This window comes from Schistocerca gregaria, chromosome 6 (genome assembly GCF_023897955.1).
Source record: "Schistocerca gregaria isolate iqSchGreg1 chromosome 6, iqSchGreg1.2, whole genome shotgun sequence".
NCBI classification, from domain to species: Eukaryota; Metazoa; Arthropoda; class Insecta; order Orthoptera; family Acrididae; genus Schistocerca; species Schistocerca gregaria.
In genome coordinates, this window is record NC_064925.1 from 182,595,491 (window position 1) to 182,609,249 (window position 13,759).

General features: G+C 41.9%; 5 non-coding genes across 5 annotated transcripts; all 5 read right to left on the reverse strand.

Annotated features, from left to right (window-relative positions):
* Positions 1-1,951: 1,951 nt before the first annotated feature.
* LOC126279358 (U6 spliceosomal RNA) lies at positions 1,952-2,058 on the reverse strand. The gene has a single exon (XR_007550841.1). It is a non-coding gene; the product is annotated as a U6 spliceosomal RNA (small nuclear RNA).
* Positions 2,059-4,535: 2,477 nt separating this feature from the next.
* LOC126279359 (U6 spliceosomal RNA) lies at positions 4,536-4,642 on the reverse strand. Its single transcript, XR_007550842.1, has one exon. It is a non-coding gene; the product is annotated as a U6 spliceosomal RNA (small nuclear RNA).
* A 2,476-nt stretch (positions 4,643-7,118) lies between these two features.
* On the reverse strand, positions 7,119-7,225 carry LOC126279360 (U6 spliceosomal RNA). Its single transcript, XR_007550843.1, has one exon. It is a non-coding gene; the product is annotated as a U6 spliceosomal RNA (small nuclear RNA).
* A 2,487-nt stretch (positions 7,226-9,712) lies between these two features.
* Positions 9,713-9,819, reverse strand: LOC126279684 (U6 spliceosomal RNA). The gene has a single exon (XR_007551149.1). It is a non-coding gene; the product is annotated as a U6 spliceosomal RNA (small nuclear RNA).
* Positions 9,820-12,294: 2,475 nt separating this feature from the next.
* On the reverse strand, positions 12,295-12,401 carry LOC126279361 (U6 spliceosomal RNA). The gene has a single exon (XR_007550844.1). It is a non-coding gene; the product is annotated as a U6 spliceosomal RNA (small nuclear RNA).
* Positions 12,402-13,759: the final 1,358 nt, after the last annotated feature.

Genomic DNA, 13,759 nt, shown 5'->3' on the forward strand with positions numbered 1-13,759 from the left:
ATATGCAATGCAACTTTTAACTCACACATCAAGTACAACACAAGAAGACACAGCCTGTGACCATGTAAATTACTGAGGAACTCCACAGAGACCAAGCATGGTTCTATTCATCCAATGGCGCCAGAAGACAATAGTGACTGCAAGAAGAGACACAGTAGCCTCACAAACCATTAAAAACAGCATTCGTATTGCACACTTTGAAACACAGCAGTGTAGGTCATTACTAGGGCATGGATGGGTTAATGCGACTTGTGTGAGATAGTAGTAGGAATGATGGACATAGTTCCGTTTTCAGTACAATACCAGGTGATATATTTGTGTTGATCCAGGTGTACACAGGGCAGGTCTACTTGACAACAGTGAAACACTGTGATTGAGGTGTGTGAATGAGCCTAAAATATCGAGGGGACATGTGGTAAGAGAAACCAGGTTAGCATTGTGTTAGTAGCTGTAGTTATGTTCCTGTGAAATGTCAATCAGCTGTAATCCAGGTTGGTGAATGTTGTTATTGCAGGAAGAATTGCTAGTGCAGAACAAAGAGTGATAGATTTAGTATTTGAAAGCAGTTAATAACTGAGTTGCTACTGGTGTCAATGTGACACAAACTGGTTTGTGATGTAGTTGTCTATTCCTGAAATCTTGAAGCTTGCTAGTGTTTTGTGTCTTGACTGGCTCTGTATCTGCTTATGTGGTAGAGCTTCTGTGTATGTAACATGATGAATATTGCATGCAGAGTTTGTGCAATCTTTCTCCTAGACACAGGATGAGAGGTGCATCAGCTGCAATTGTGAACACCATCGACTTGTATCACATTGATGGGATTCAAAGTGCTGTCAAAATAATAGAGTCTCACATCTAAATGCTATATGTTAATATTAGCATACTGGTCTGCTGTCTAAACACTTCAGTGTTGTGGTATTCATTGGCTGACACTTTTGGAATTTATTTAAGTAACTGTATGTAATGGCAGATTGCCAGACATGTAGGAAAATACTTTGTGGGTCACACCAGTGAAATTTGTACATGACATGCTGATGCACCACAGATTTGCAGTAATAGTTGGTTTTTAGGTGAAGGGCAGTGGCTTATTACACAGGCAGATATGCTTCAGTTAAGAACCTGATGAGGTGTCACCTGCAGTCTGTATTATGAGGCTGCAGCTGGATAGCAAGGCCACTAGGAAAGTTACTTGAAACATAATGTTACATAAACTTCCTGTAAAGGGGTAGCTTGCACACTTAATGATGAAAGATACACCTTCCTTCACATGTTTGTTTATGCTGCTCAAACAATTATGGCATCAGCTGCAGCCATGAAGATGAATAAAGATAAATATTGTGGGTCTGTATGCAGACAGTATGTGATAGTGGCTTACAGGCACCAGAAGCTTTGCAGGCGTTAGAGAAAAATAAATATTAGGTAATGCAAGCTAATTTTAGAGCGCTAGAGTGTATTTAAGCAGTAGTCTAAGTGAAAGTATGTGAGTGAGAAAGATTTGGAACATGCAGCTATCTTGTGTAAAGTTGGTGTAAGGTTTCCAAATGTTGTGTGTGGCAGTAGGTGTGTGTTATGAAATGACATGATTGAGACAGTAGCAAGAGATGCTGTGACAGCTGAGTGTGATACTGAGGAAGAGAAGAGGCTTTTGCCTGTGCTAGGCTTAGCCTGGCTGTGATTTGTGTTGAAGGGGTGCTAGTGACATGTACTTGTGGTTTTGGTGTGCTTGCTGACTTGTTATTAGAGTGACATTTTAGATGTGCTTTGGTGATGTAAGGGATAGGTTTATTGCCAGTTTTGTCATGTTCTGTTGTGAATGAAAGAAAGTGGAGGAGAACTGCGTAAATGGAGAGCATAGTTTGTGACAAGTGGGTGCAGATATGAAGCGAAACTTGTGCAGTTGGCTGATGGTATTAGCAGCTGATGTGAGGCATGAGAGAGTGAGATTGCGAAAAAAAATGTGGAACGCTTCACGATTTTGCGTGTCATCCTTGCGCAGGGGCCATGCTAATCTTCTCTGTATCGTTCCAATTTTAGTATATGTACCGCCGAAGCGAGTACATTCGAGGAGCCCTCTGAAATTGTATATATAGTTATGGCGTCGCGTCAAACATGGTTCGGCTTGGACGTAGGTTTACACAGCTCTGGCGAGGAACACAAGGCCTGCCGAGTGCTAATTTGTGAACTAATTACTGCGAGGTGTCGTTCTTAGTAAGTGGCAGCTCTGTCAACTGTAGATTTGGCAGTTTTGGGTGTAAAACTTAGATCGTAGAGTCGTTTGCTCTCGCACCATCCACCCAGAGCAGCAGCAGTTTCACACAGCTGCCGCTAGGCGGCAGCAAGACGTGTTGGCAGCTATTGTCGCCATGTTCTCACATCCCGAGTTTAGTGTCTTATAGGCATACGTATGAAACACACTTCTCTAATGTGTGGGATAAATGACTCCGACTGGAGCAGGTAGCAGGTCTTCAAGACTCTCAAAACAAGCGAATATTTTGGCCAAACTGTCTTCACTGCTAACACAAATTGCATTACTCTTGCAGTGGTACTTTCTTACGATACCTATCGATTTAATTACAGAGTGCTCATATGCAATGCAACTTTTAACTCACACATCAAGTACAACACAAGAAGACACAGCCTGTGACCATGTAAATTACTGAGGAACTCCACAGAGACCAAGCATGGTTCTATTCATCCAATGGCGCCAGAAGACAATAGTGACTGCAAGAAGAGACACAGTAGCCTCACAAACCATTAAAAACAGCATTCGTATTGCACACTTTGAAACACAGCAGTGTAGGTCATTACTAGGGCATGGATGGGTTAATGCGACTTGTGTGAGATAGTAGTAGGAATGATGGACATAGTTCCGTTTTCAGTACAATACCAGGTGATATATTTGTGTTGATCCAGGTGTACACAGGGCAGGTCTACTTCACAACAGTGAAACACTGTGATTGAGGTGTGTGAATGAGCCTAAAATATCGAGGGGACATGTGGTAAGAGAAACCAGGTTAGCATTGTGTTAGTAGCTGTAGTTATGTTCCTGTGAAATGTCAATCAGCTGTAATCCAGGTTGGTGAATGTTGTTATTGCAGGAAGAATTGCTAGTGCAGAACAAAGAGTGATAGATTTAGTATTTGAAAGCAGTTAATAACTGAGTTGCTACTGGTGTCAATGTGACACAAACTGGTTTGTGATGTAGTTGTCTATTCCTGAAATCTTGAAGCTTGCTAGTGTTTTGTGTCTTGACTGGCTCTGTATCTGCTTATGTGGTAGAGCTTCTGTGTATGTAACATGATGAATATTGCATGCAGAGTTTGTGCAATCTTTCTCCTAGACACAGGATGAGAGGTGCATCAGCTGCAATTGTGAACACCATCGACTTGTATCACATTGATGGGATTCAAAGTGCTGTCAAAATAATAGAGTCTCACATCTAAATGCTATATGTTAATATTAGCATACTGGTCTGCTGTCTAAACACTTCAGTGTTGTGGTATTCATTGGCTGACACTTTTGGAATTTATTTAAGTAACTGTATGTAATGGCAGATTGCCAGACATGTAGGAAAATACTTTGTGGGTCACACCAGTGAAATTTGTACATGACATGCTGATGCACCACAGATTTGCAGTAATAGTTGGTTTTTAGGTGAAGGGCAGTGGCTTATTACACAGGCAGATATGCTTCAGTTAAGAACCTGATGAGGTGTCACCTGCAGTCTGTATTATGAGGCTGCAGCTGGATAGCAAGGCCACTAGGAAAGTTACTTGAAACATAATGTTACATAAACTTCCTGTAAAGGGGTAGCTTGCACACTTAATGATGAAAGATACACCTTCCTTCACATGTTTGTTTATGCTGCTCAAACAATTATGGCATCAGCTGCAGCCATGAAGATGAATAAAGATAAATATTGTGGGTCTGTATGCAGACAGTATGTGATAGTGGCTTACAGGCACCAGAAGCTTTGCAGGCGTTAGAGAAAAATAAATATTAGGTAATGCAAGCTAATTTTAGAGCGCTAGAGTGTATTTAAGCAGTAGTCTAAGTGAAAGTATGTGAGTGAGAAAGATTTGGAACATGCAGCTATCTTGTGTAAAGTTGGTGTAAGGTTTCCAAATGTTGTGTGTGGCAGTAGGTGTGTGTTATGAAATGACATGATTGAGACAGTAGCAAGAGATGCTGTGACAGCTGAGTGTGATACTGAGGAAGAGAAGAGGCTTTTGCCTGTGCTAGGCTTAGCCTGGCTGTGATTTGTGTTGAAGGGGTGCTAGTGACATGTACTTGTGGTTTTGGTGTGCTTGCTGACTTGTTATTAGAGTGACATTTTAGATGTGCTTTGGTGATGTAAGGGATAGGTTTATTGCCAGTTTTGTCATGTTCTGTTGTGAATGAAAGAAAGTGGAGGAGAACTGCGTAAATGGAGAGCATAGTTTGTGACAAGTGGGTGCAGATATGAAGCGAAACTTGTGCAGTTGGCTGATGGTATTAGCAGCTGATGTGAGGCATGAGAGAGTGAGATTGCGAAAAAAAATGTGGAACGCTTCACGATTTTGCGTGTCATCCTTGCGCAGGGGCCATGCTAATCTTCTCTGTATCGTTCCAATTTTAGTATATGTACCGCCGAAGCGAGTACATTCGAGGAGCCCTCTGAAATTGTATATATAGTTATGGCGTCGCGTCAAACATGGTTCGGCTTGGACGTAGGTTTACACAGCTCTGGCGAGGAACACAAGGCCTGCCGAGTGCTAATTTGTGAACTAATTACTGCGAGGTGTCGTTCTTAGTAAGTGGCAGCTCTGTCAACTGTAGATTTGGCAGTTTTGGGTGTAAAACTTAGATCGTAGAGTCGTTTGCTCTCGCACCATCCACCCAGAGCAGCAGCAGTTTCACACAGCTGCCGCTAGGCGGCAGCAAGATGTGTTGGCAGCTATTGTCGCCATGTTCTCACATCCCGAGTTTAGTGTCTTATAGGCATACGTATGAAACACACTTCTCTAATGTGTGGGATAAATGACTCTGACTGGAGCAGGTAGCAGGTCTTCAAGACTCTCAAAACAAGCGAATATTTTGGCCAAACTGTCTTCACTGCTAACACAAATTGCATTACTCTTGCAGTGGTACTTTCTTACGATACCTATCGATTTAATTACAGAGTGCTCATATGCAATGCAACTTTTAACTCACACATCAAGTACAACACAAGAAGACACAGCCTGTGACCATGTAAATTACTGAGGAACTCCACAGAGACCAAGCATGGTTCTATTCATCCAATGGCGCCAGAAGACAATAGTGACTGCAAGAAGAGACACAGTAGCCTCACAAACCATTAAAAACAGCATTCGTATTGCACACTTTGAAACACAGCAGTGTAGGTCATTACTAGGGCATGGATGGGTTAATGCGACTTGTGTGAGATAGTAGTAGGAATGATGGACATAGTTCCGTTTTCAGTACAATACCAGGTGATATATTTGTGTTGATCCAGGTGTACACAGGGCAGGTCTACTTGACAACAGTGAAACACTGTGATTGAGGTGTGTGAATGAGCCTAAAATATCGAGGGGACATGTGGTAAGAGAAACCAGGTTAGCATTGTGTTAGTAGCTGTAGTTATGTTCCTGTGAAATGTCAATCAGCTGTAATCCAGGTTGGTGAATGTTGTTATTGCAGGAAGAATTGCTAGTGCAGAACAAAGAGTGATAGATTTAGTATTTGAAAGCAGTTAATAACTGAGTAGCTACTGGTGTCATGTGACACCAACTGGTTTGTGATGTAGTTGTCTATTCCTGAAATCTTGAAGCTTGCTAGTGTTTTGTGTCTTGACTGGCTCTGTATCTGCTTATGTGGTAGAGCTTCTGTGTATGTAACATGATGAATATTGCATGCAGAGTTTGTGCAATCTTTCTCCTAGACACAGGATGAGAGGTGCATCAGCTGCAATTGTGAACACCATCGACTTGTATCACATTGATGGGATTCAAAGTGCTGTCAAAATAGTAGAGTCTCACATCTAAATGCTATATGTTAATATTAGCATACTGGTCTGCTGTCTAAACACTTCAGTGTTGTGGTATTCATTGGCTGACACTTTTGGAATTTATTTAAGTAACTGTATGTAATGGCAGATTGCCAGACATGTGGGAAAATACTTTGTGGGTCACACCAGTGAAATTTGTACATGACATGCTGATGCACCACAGATTTGCAGTAATAGTTGGTTTTTAGGTGAAGGGCAGTGGCTTATTACACAGGCAGATATGCTTCAGTTAAGAACCTGATGAGGTGTCACCTGCAGTCTGTATTATGAGGCTGCAGCTGGATAGCAAGGCCACTAGGAAAGTTACTTGAAACATAATGTTAAATAAACTTCCTGTAAAGGGGTAGCTTGCACACTTAATGATGAAAGATACACCTTCCTTCACATGTTTGTTTATGCTGCTCAAACAATTATGGCATCAGCTGCAGCCATGAAGATGAATAAAGATAAATATTGTGGGTCTGTGTGCAGACAGTATGTGATAGTGGCTTACAGGCACCAGAAGCTTTGTAGGCGTTAGAGAAAAATAAATATTAGGTAATGCAAGCTAATTTTAGAGCGCTAGAGTGTATTTAAGCAGTAGTCTAAGTGAAAGTATGTGAGTGAGAAAGATTTGGAACATGCAGCTATCTTGTGTAAAGTTGGTGTAAGGTTTCCAAATGTTGTGTGTGGCAGTAGGTGTGTGTTATGAAATGACATGATTGAGACAGTAGCAAGAGATGCTGTGACAGCTGAGTGTGATATTGAGGAAGAGAAGAGGCTTTTGCCTGTGCTAGGCTTAGCCTGGCTGTGATTTGTGTTGAAGGGGTGCTAGTGACATGTACTTGTGGTTTTGGTGTGCTTGCTGACTTGTTATTAGAGTGACATTTTAGATGTGCATTGGTGATGTAAGGGATAGGTTTATTGCCAGTTTTGTCATGTTCTGTTGTGAATGAAAGAAAGTGGAGGAGAACTGCGTAAATGGAGAGCATTTTTGTGACAAGTGGGTGCAGATATGAAGCGAAACTTGTGTAGTTGGCTGATGGTATTAGCAGCTGATGTGAGGCATGAGAGAGTGAGATTGCGAAAAAAAAATGTGGAACGCTTCACGATTTTGCGTGTCATCCTTGCGCAGGGGCCATGCTAATCTTCTCTGTATCGTTCCAATTTTAGTATATGTACCGCCGAAGCGAGTACATTCGAGGAGCCCTCTGAAATTGTATATATAGTTATGGCGTCGCGTCAAACATGGTTCGGCTCGGACGTAGGTTTATACAGCTCTGGCGAGGAACACAAGGCCTGCCGAGTGCTAATTTGTGAACTAATTACTGCGAGGTGTCGTTCTTAGTAAGTGGCAGCTCTGTCAACTGTAGATTTGGCAGTTTTGGGTGTAAAACTTAGATCGTAGAGTCGTTTGCTCTCGCACCATCCACCCAGAGCAGCAGCAGTTTCACACAGCTGCCGCTAGGCGGCAGCAAGACGTGTTGGCAGCTATTGTCGCCATGTTCTCACATCCCGAGTTTAGTGTCTTATAGGCATACGTATGAAACACACTTCTCTAATGTGTGGGATAAATGACTCTGACTGGAGCAGGTAGCAGGTCTTCAAGACTCTCAAAACAAGCGAATATTTTGGCCAAACTGTCTTCACTGCTAACACAAATTGCATTACTCTTGCAGTGGTACTTTCTTACGATACCTATCGATTTAATTACAGAGTGCTCATATGCAATGCAACTTTTAACTCACACATCAAGTACAACACAAGAAGACACAGCCTGTGACCATGTAAATTACTGAGGAACTCCACAGAGACCAAGCATGGTTCTATTCATCCAATGGCGCCAGAAGACAATAGTGACTGCAAGAAGAGACACAGTAGCCTCACAAACCATTAAAAACAGCATTCGTATTGCACACTTTGAAACACAGCAGTGTAGGTCATTACTAGGGCATGGATGGGTTAATGCGACTTGTGTGAGATAGTAGTAGGAATGATGGACATAGTTCCGTTTTCAGTACAATACCAGGTGATATATTTGTGTTGATCCAGGTGTACACAGGGCAGGTCTACTTGACAACAGTGAAACACTGTGATTGAGGTGTGTGAATGAGCCTAAAATATCGAGGGGACATGTGGTAAGAGAAACCAGGTTAGCATTGTGTTAGTAGCTGTAGTTATGTTCCTGTGAAATGTCAATCAGCTGTAATCCAGGTTGGTGAATGTTGTTATTGCAGGAAGAATTGCTAGTGCAGAACAAAGAGTGATAGATTTAGTATTTGAAAGCAGTTAATAACTGAGTTGCTACTGGTGTCAATGTGACACAAACTGGTTTGTGATGTAATTGTCTATTCCTGAAATCTTGAAGCTTGCTAGTGTTGTGTGTCTTGACTGGCTCTGTATCTGCTTATGTGGTAGAGCTTCTGTGTATGTAACATGATGAATATTGCATGCAGAGTTTGTGCAATCTTTCTCCTAGACACAGGATGAGAGGTGCATCAGCTGCAATTGTGAACACCATCGACTTGTATCACATTGATGGTATTCAAAGTGCTGTCAAAATAATAGAGTCTCACATCTAAATGCTATATGTTAATATTAGCATACTGGTCTGCTGTCTAAACACTTCAGTGTTGTGGTATTCATTGGCTGACACTTTTGGAATTTATTTAAGTAACTGTATGTAATGGCAGATTGCCAGACATGTAGGAAAATACTTTGTGGGTCACACCAGTGAAATTTGTACATGACATGCTGATGCACCACAGATTTGCAGTAATAGTTGGTTTTTAGGTGAAGGGCAGTGGCTTATTACACAGGCAGACATGCTTCAGTTAAGAACCTGATGAGGTGTCACCTGCAGTCTGTATTATGAGGCTGCAGCTGGATAGCAAGGCCACTAGGAAAGTTACTTGAAACATAATGTTACATAAACTTCCTGTAAAGGGGTAGCTTGCACACTTAATGATGAAAGATACACCTTCCTTCACATGTTTGTTTATGCTGCTCAAACAATTATGGCATCAGCTGCAGCCATGAAGATGAATAAAGATAAATATTGTGGGTCTGTATGCAGCTGTATGCAGACAGTATGTGATAGTGGCTTACAGGCACCAGAAGCTTTGCAGGCGTTAGAGAAAAATAAATATTAGGTAATGCAAGCTAATTTTAGAGCGCTAGAGTGTATTTAAGCAGTAGTCTAAGTGAAAGTATGTGAGTGAGAAAGATTTGGAACATGCAGCTATCTTGTGTAAAGTTGGTGTAAGGTTTCCAAATGTTGTGTGTGGCAGTAGGTGTGTGTTATGAAATGACATGATTGAGACAGTAGCAAGAGATGCTGTGACAGCTGAGTGTGATACTGAGGAAGAGAAGAGGCTTTTGCCTGTGCTAGGCTTAGCCTGGCTGTGATTTGTGTTGAAGGGGTGCTAGTGACATGTACTTGTGGTTTTGGTGTGCTTGCTGACTTGTTATTAGAGTGACATTTTAGATGTGCATTGGTGATGTAAGGGATAGGTTTATTGCCAGTTTTGTCATGTTCTGTTGTGAATGAAAGAAAGTGGAGGAGAACTGCGTAAATGGAGAGCATAGTTTGTGACAAGTGGGTGCAGATATGAAGCGAAACTTGTGTAGTTGGCTGATGGTATTAGCAGCTGATGTGAGGCATGAGAGAGTGAGATTGCGAAAAAAAATGTGGAACGCTTCACGATTTTGCGTGTCATCCTTGCGTAGGGGCCATGCTAATCTTCTCTGTATCGTTCCAATTTTAGTATATGTACCGCCGAAGCGAGTACATTCGATGAGCCCTCTGAAATTGTATATATAGTTATGGCGTCGCGTCAAACATGGTTCGGCTTGGACGTAGGTTTACACAGCTCTGGCGAGGAACACAAGGCCTGCCGAGTGCTAATTTGTGAACTAATTACTGCGAGGTGTCGTTCTTAGTAAGTGGCAGCTCTGTCAACTGTAGATTTGGCAGTTTTGGGTGTAAAACTTAGATCGTAGAGTCGTTTGCTCTCGCACCATCCACCCAGAGCAGCAGCAGTTTCACACAGCTGCCGCTAGGCGGCAGCAAGACGTGTTGGCAGCTATTGTCGCCATGTTCTCACATCCCGAGTTTAGTGTCTTATAGGCATACGTATGAAACACACTTCTCTAATGTGTGGGATAAATGACTCTGACTGGAGCAGGTAGCAGGTCTTCAAGACTCTCAAAACAAGCGAATATTTTGGCCAAACTGTCTTCACTGCTAACACAAATTGCATTACTCTTGCAGTGGTACTTTCTTACGATACCTATCGATTTAATTACAGAGTGCTCATATGCAATGCAACTTTTAACTCACACATCAAGTACAACACAAGAAGACACAGCCTGGGACCATGTAAATTACTGAGGAACTCCACAGAGACCAAGCATGGTTCTATTCATCCAATGGCGCCAGAAGACAATAGTGACTGCAAGAAGAGACACAGTAGCCTCACAAACCATTAAAAACAGCATTCGTATTGCACACTTTGAAACACAGCAGTGTAGGTCATTACCAGGGCATGGATGGGTTAATGCGACTTGTGTGAGATAGTAGTAGGAATGATGGACATAGTTCCGTTTTCAGTACAATACCAGGTGATATATTTGTGTTGATCCAGGTGTACACAGGGCAGGTCTACTTCACAACAGTGAAACACTGTGATTGAGGTGTGTGAATGAGCCTAAAATATCGAGGGGACATGTGGTAAGAGAAACCAGGTTAGCATTGTGTTAGTAGCTGTATTTATGTTCCTGTGAAATGTCAATCAGCTGTAATCCAGGTTGGTGAATGTTGTTATTGCAGGAAGAATTGCTAGTGCAGAACAAAGAGTGATAGATTTAGTATTTGAAAGCAGTTAATAACTGAGTAGCTACTGGTGTCATGTGACACCAACTGGTTTGTGATGTTATTGTCTATTCCTGAAATCTTGAAGCTTGCTAGTGTTTTGTGTCTTGACTGGCTCTGTATCTGCTTATGTGGTAGAGCTTCTGTGTATGTAACATGATGAATATTGCATGCAGAGTTTGTCCAATCTTTCTCCTAGACACAGGATGAGAGGTGCATCAGCTGCAATTGTGAACACCATCGACTTGTATCACATTGATGGGATTCAAAGTGCTGTCAAAATAGTAGAGTCTCACATCTAAATGCTATATGTTAATATTAGCATACTGGTCTGCTGTCTAAACACTTCAGTGTTGTGGTATTCATTGGCTGACACTTTTGGAATTTATTTAGGTAACTGTATGTAATGGCAGATTGCCAGACATGTGGGAAAATACTTTGTGGGTCACACCAGTGAAATTTGTACATGACATGCTGATGCACCACAGATTTGCAGTAATAGTTGGTTTTTAGGTGAAGGGCAGTGGCTTATTACACAGGCAGATATGCTTCAGTTAAGAACCTGATGAGGTGTCACCTGCAGTCTGTATTATGAGGCTGCAGCTGGATAGCAAGGCCACTAGGAAAGTTACTTGAAACAAAATGTTAAATAAACTTCCTGTAAAGGGGTAGCTTGCACACTTAATCATGAAAGATACACCTTCCTTCACATGTCTGTTTATGCTGCTCAAACAATTATGGCATCAGCTGCAGCCATGAAGATGAATAAAGATAAATATTGTGGGTCTGTGTGCAGACAGTATGTGATAGTGGCTTACAGGCACCAGAAGCTTTGTAGGCGTTAGAGAAAAATAAATATTAGGTAATGCAAGCTAATTTTAGAGCGCTAGAGTGTATTTAAGCAGTAGTCTAAGTGAAAGTATGTGAGTGAGAAAGATTTGGAACATGCAGCTATCTTGTGTAAAGTTGGTGTAAGGTTTCCAAATGTTGTGTTTGGCAGTAGGTGTGTGTTATGAAATGACATGATTGAGACAGTAGCAAGAGATGCTGTGACAGCTGAGTGTGATATTGAGGAAGAGAAGAGGCTTTTGCCTGTGCTAGGCTTAGCCTGGCTGTGATTTGTGTTGAAGGGGTGCTAGTGACATGTACTTGTGGTTTTGGTGTGCTTGCTGACTTGTTATTAGAGTGACATTTTAGATGTGCATTGGTGATGTAAGGGATAGGTTTATTGCCAGTTTTGTCATGTTCTGTTGTGAATGAAAGAAAGTGGAGGAGAACTGCGTAAATGGAGAGCATTTTTGTGACAAGTGGGTGCAGATATGAAGCGAAACTTGTGTAGTTGGCTGATGGTATTAGCAGCTGATGTGAGGCATGAGAGAGTGAGATTGCGAAAAAAAATGTGGAACGCTTCACGATTTTGCGTGTCATCCTTGCGCAGGGGCCATGCTAATCTTCTCTGTATCGTTCCAATTTTAGTATATGTACCGCCGAAGCGAGTACATTCGAGGAGCCCTCTGAAATTGTATATATAGTTATGGCGTCGCGTCAAACATGGTTCGGCTTGGACGTAGGTTTACACAGCTCTGGCGAGGAACACAAGGCCTGCCGAGTGCTAATTTGTGAACTAATTACTGCGAGGTGTCGTTCTTAGTAAGTGGCAGCTCTGTCAACTGTAGATTTGGCAGTTTTGGGTGTAAAACTTAGATCGTAGAGTCGTTTGCTCTCGCACCATCCACCCAGAGCAGCAGCAGTTTCACACAGCTGCCGCTAGGCGGCAGCAAGACGTGTTGGCAGCTATTGTCGCCATGTTCTCACATCCCGAGTTTAGTGTCTTATAGGCATACGTATGAAACACACTTCTCTAATGTGTGGGATAAATGACTCTGACTGGAGCAGGTAGCAGGTCTTCAAGACTCTCAAAACAAGCGAATATTTTGGCCAAACTGTCTTCACTGCTAACACAAATTGCATTACTCTTGCAGTGGTACTTTCTTACGATACCTATCGATTTAATTACAGAGTGCTCATATGCAATGCAACTTTTAACTCACACATCAAGTACAACACAAGAAGACACAGCCTGTGACCATGTAAATTACTGAGGAACTCCACAGAGACCAAGCATGGTTCTATTCATCCAATGGCGCCAGAAGACAATAGTGACTGCAAGAAGAGACACAGTAGCCTCACAAACCATTAAAAACAGCATTCGTATTGCACACTTTGAAACACAGCAGTGTAGGTCATTACCAGGGCATGGATGGGTTAATGCGACTTGTGTGAGATAGTAGTAGGAATGATGGACATAGTTCCGTTTTCAGTACAATACCAGGTGATATATTTGTGTTGATCCAGGTGTACACAGGGCAGGTCTACTTGACAACAGTGAAACACTGTGATTGAGGTGTGTGAATGAGCCTAAAATATCGAGGGGACATGTGGTAAGAGAAACCAGGTTAGCATTGTGTTAGTAGCTGTAGTTATGTTCCTGTGAAATGTCAATCAGCTGTAATCCAGGTTGGTGAATGTTGTTATTGCAGGAAGAATTGCTAGTGCAGAACAAAGAGTGATAGATTTAGTATTTGAAAGCAGTTAATAACTGAGTAGCTACTGGTGTCATGTGACACCAACTGGTTTGTGATGTAGTTGTTTATTGCTGAAATCTTGAAGCTTGCTAGTGTTTTGTGTCTTGACTGGCTCTGTATCTGCTTATGTGGTAGAGCTTCTGTGTATGTAACATGATGAATATTGCATGCAGAGTTTGTCCAATCTTTCTCCTAGACACAGGATGAGAGGTGCATCAGCTGCAATTGTGAACACCATCGACTTGTATCACATTGATGGGATTCAAAGTGCTG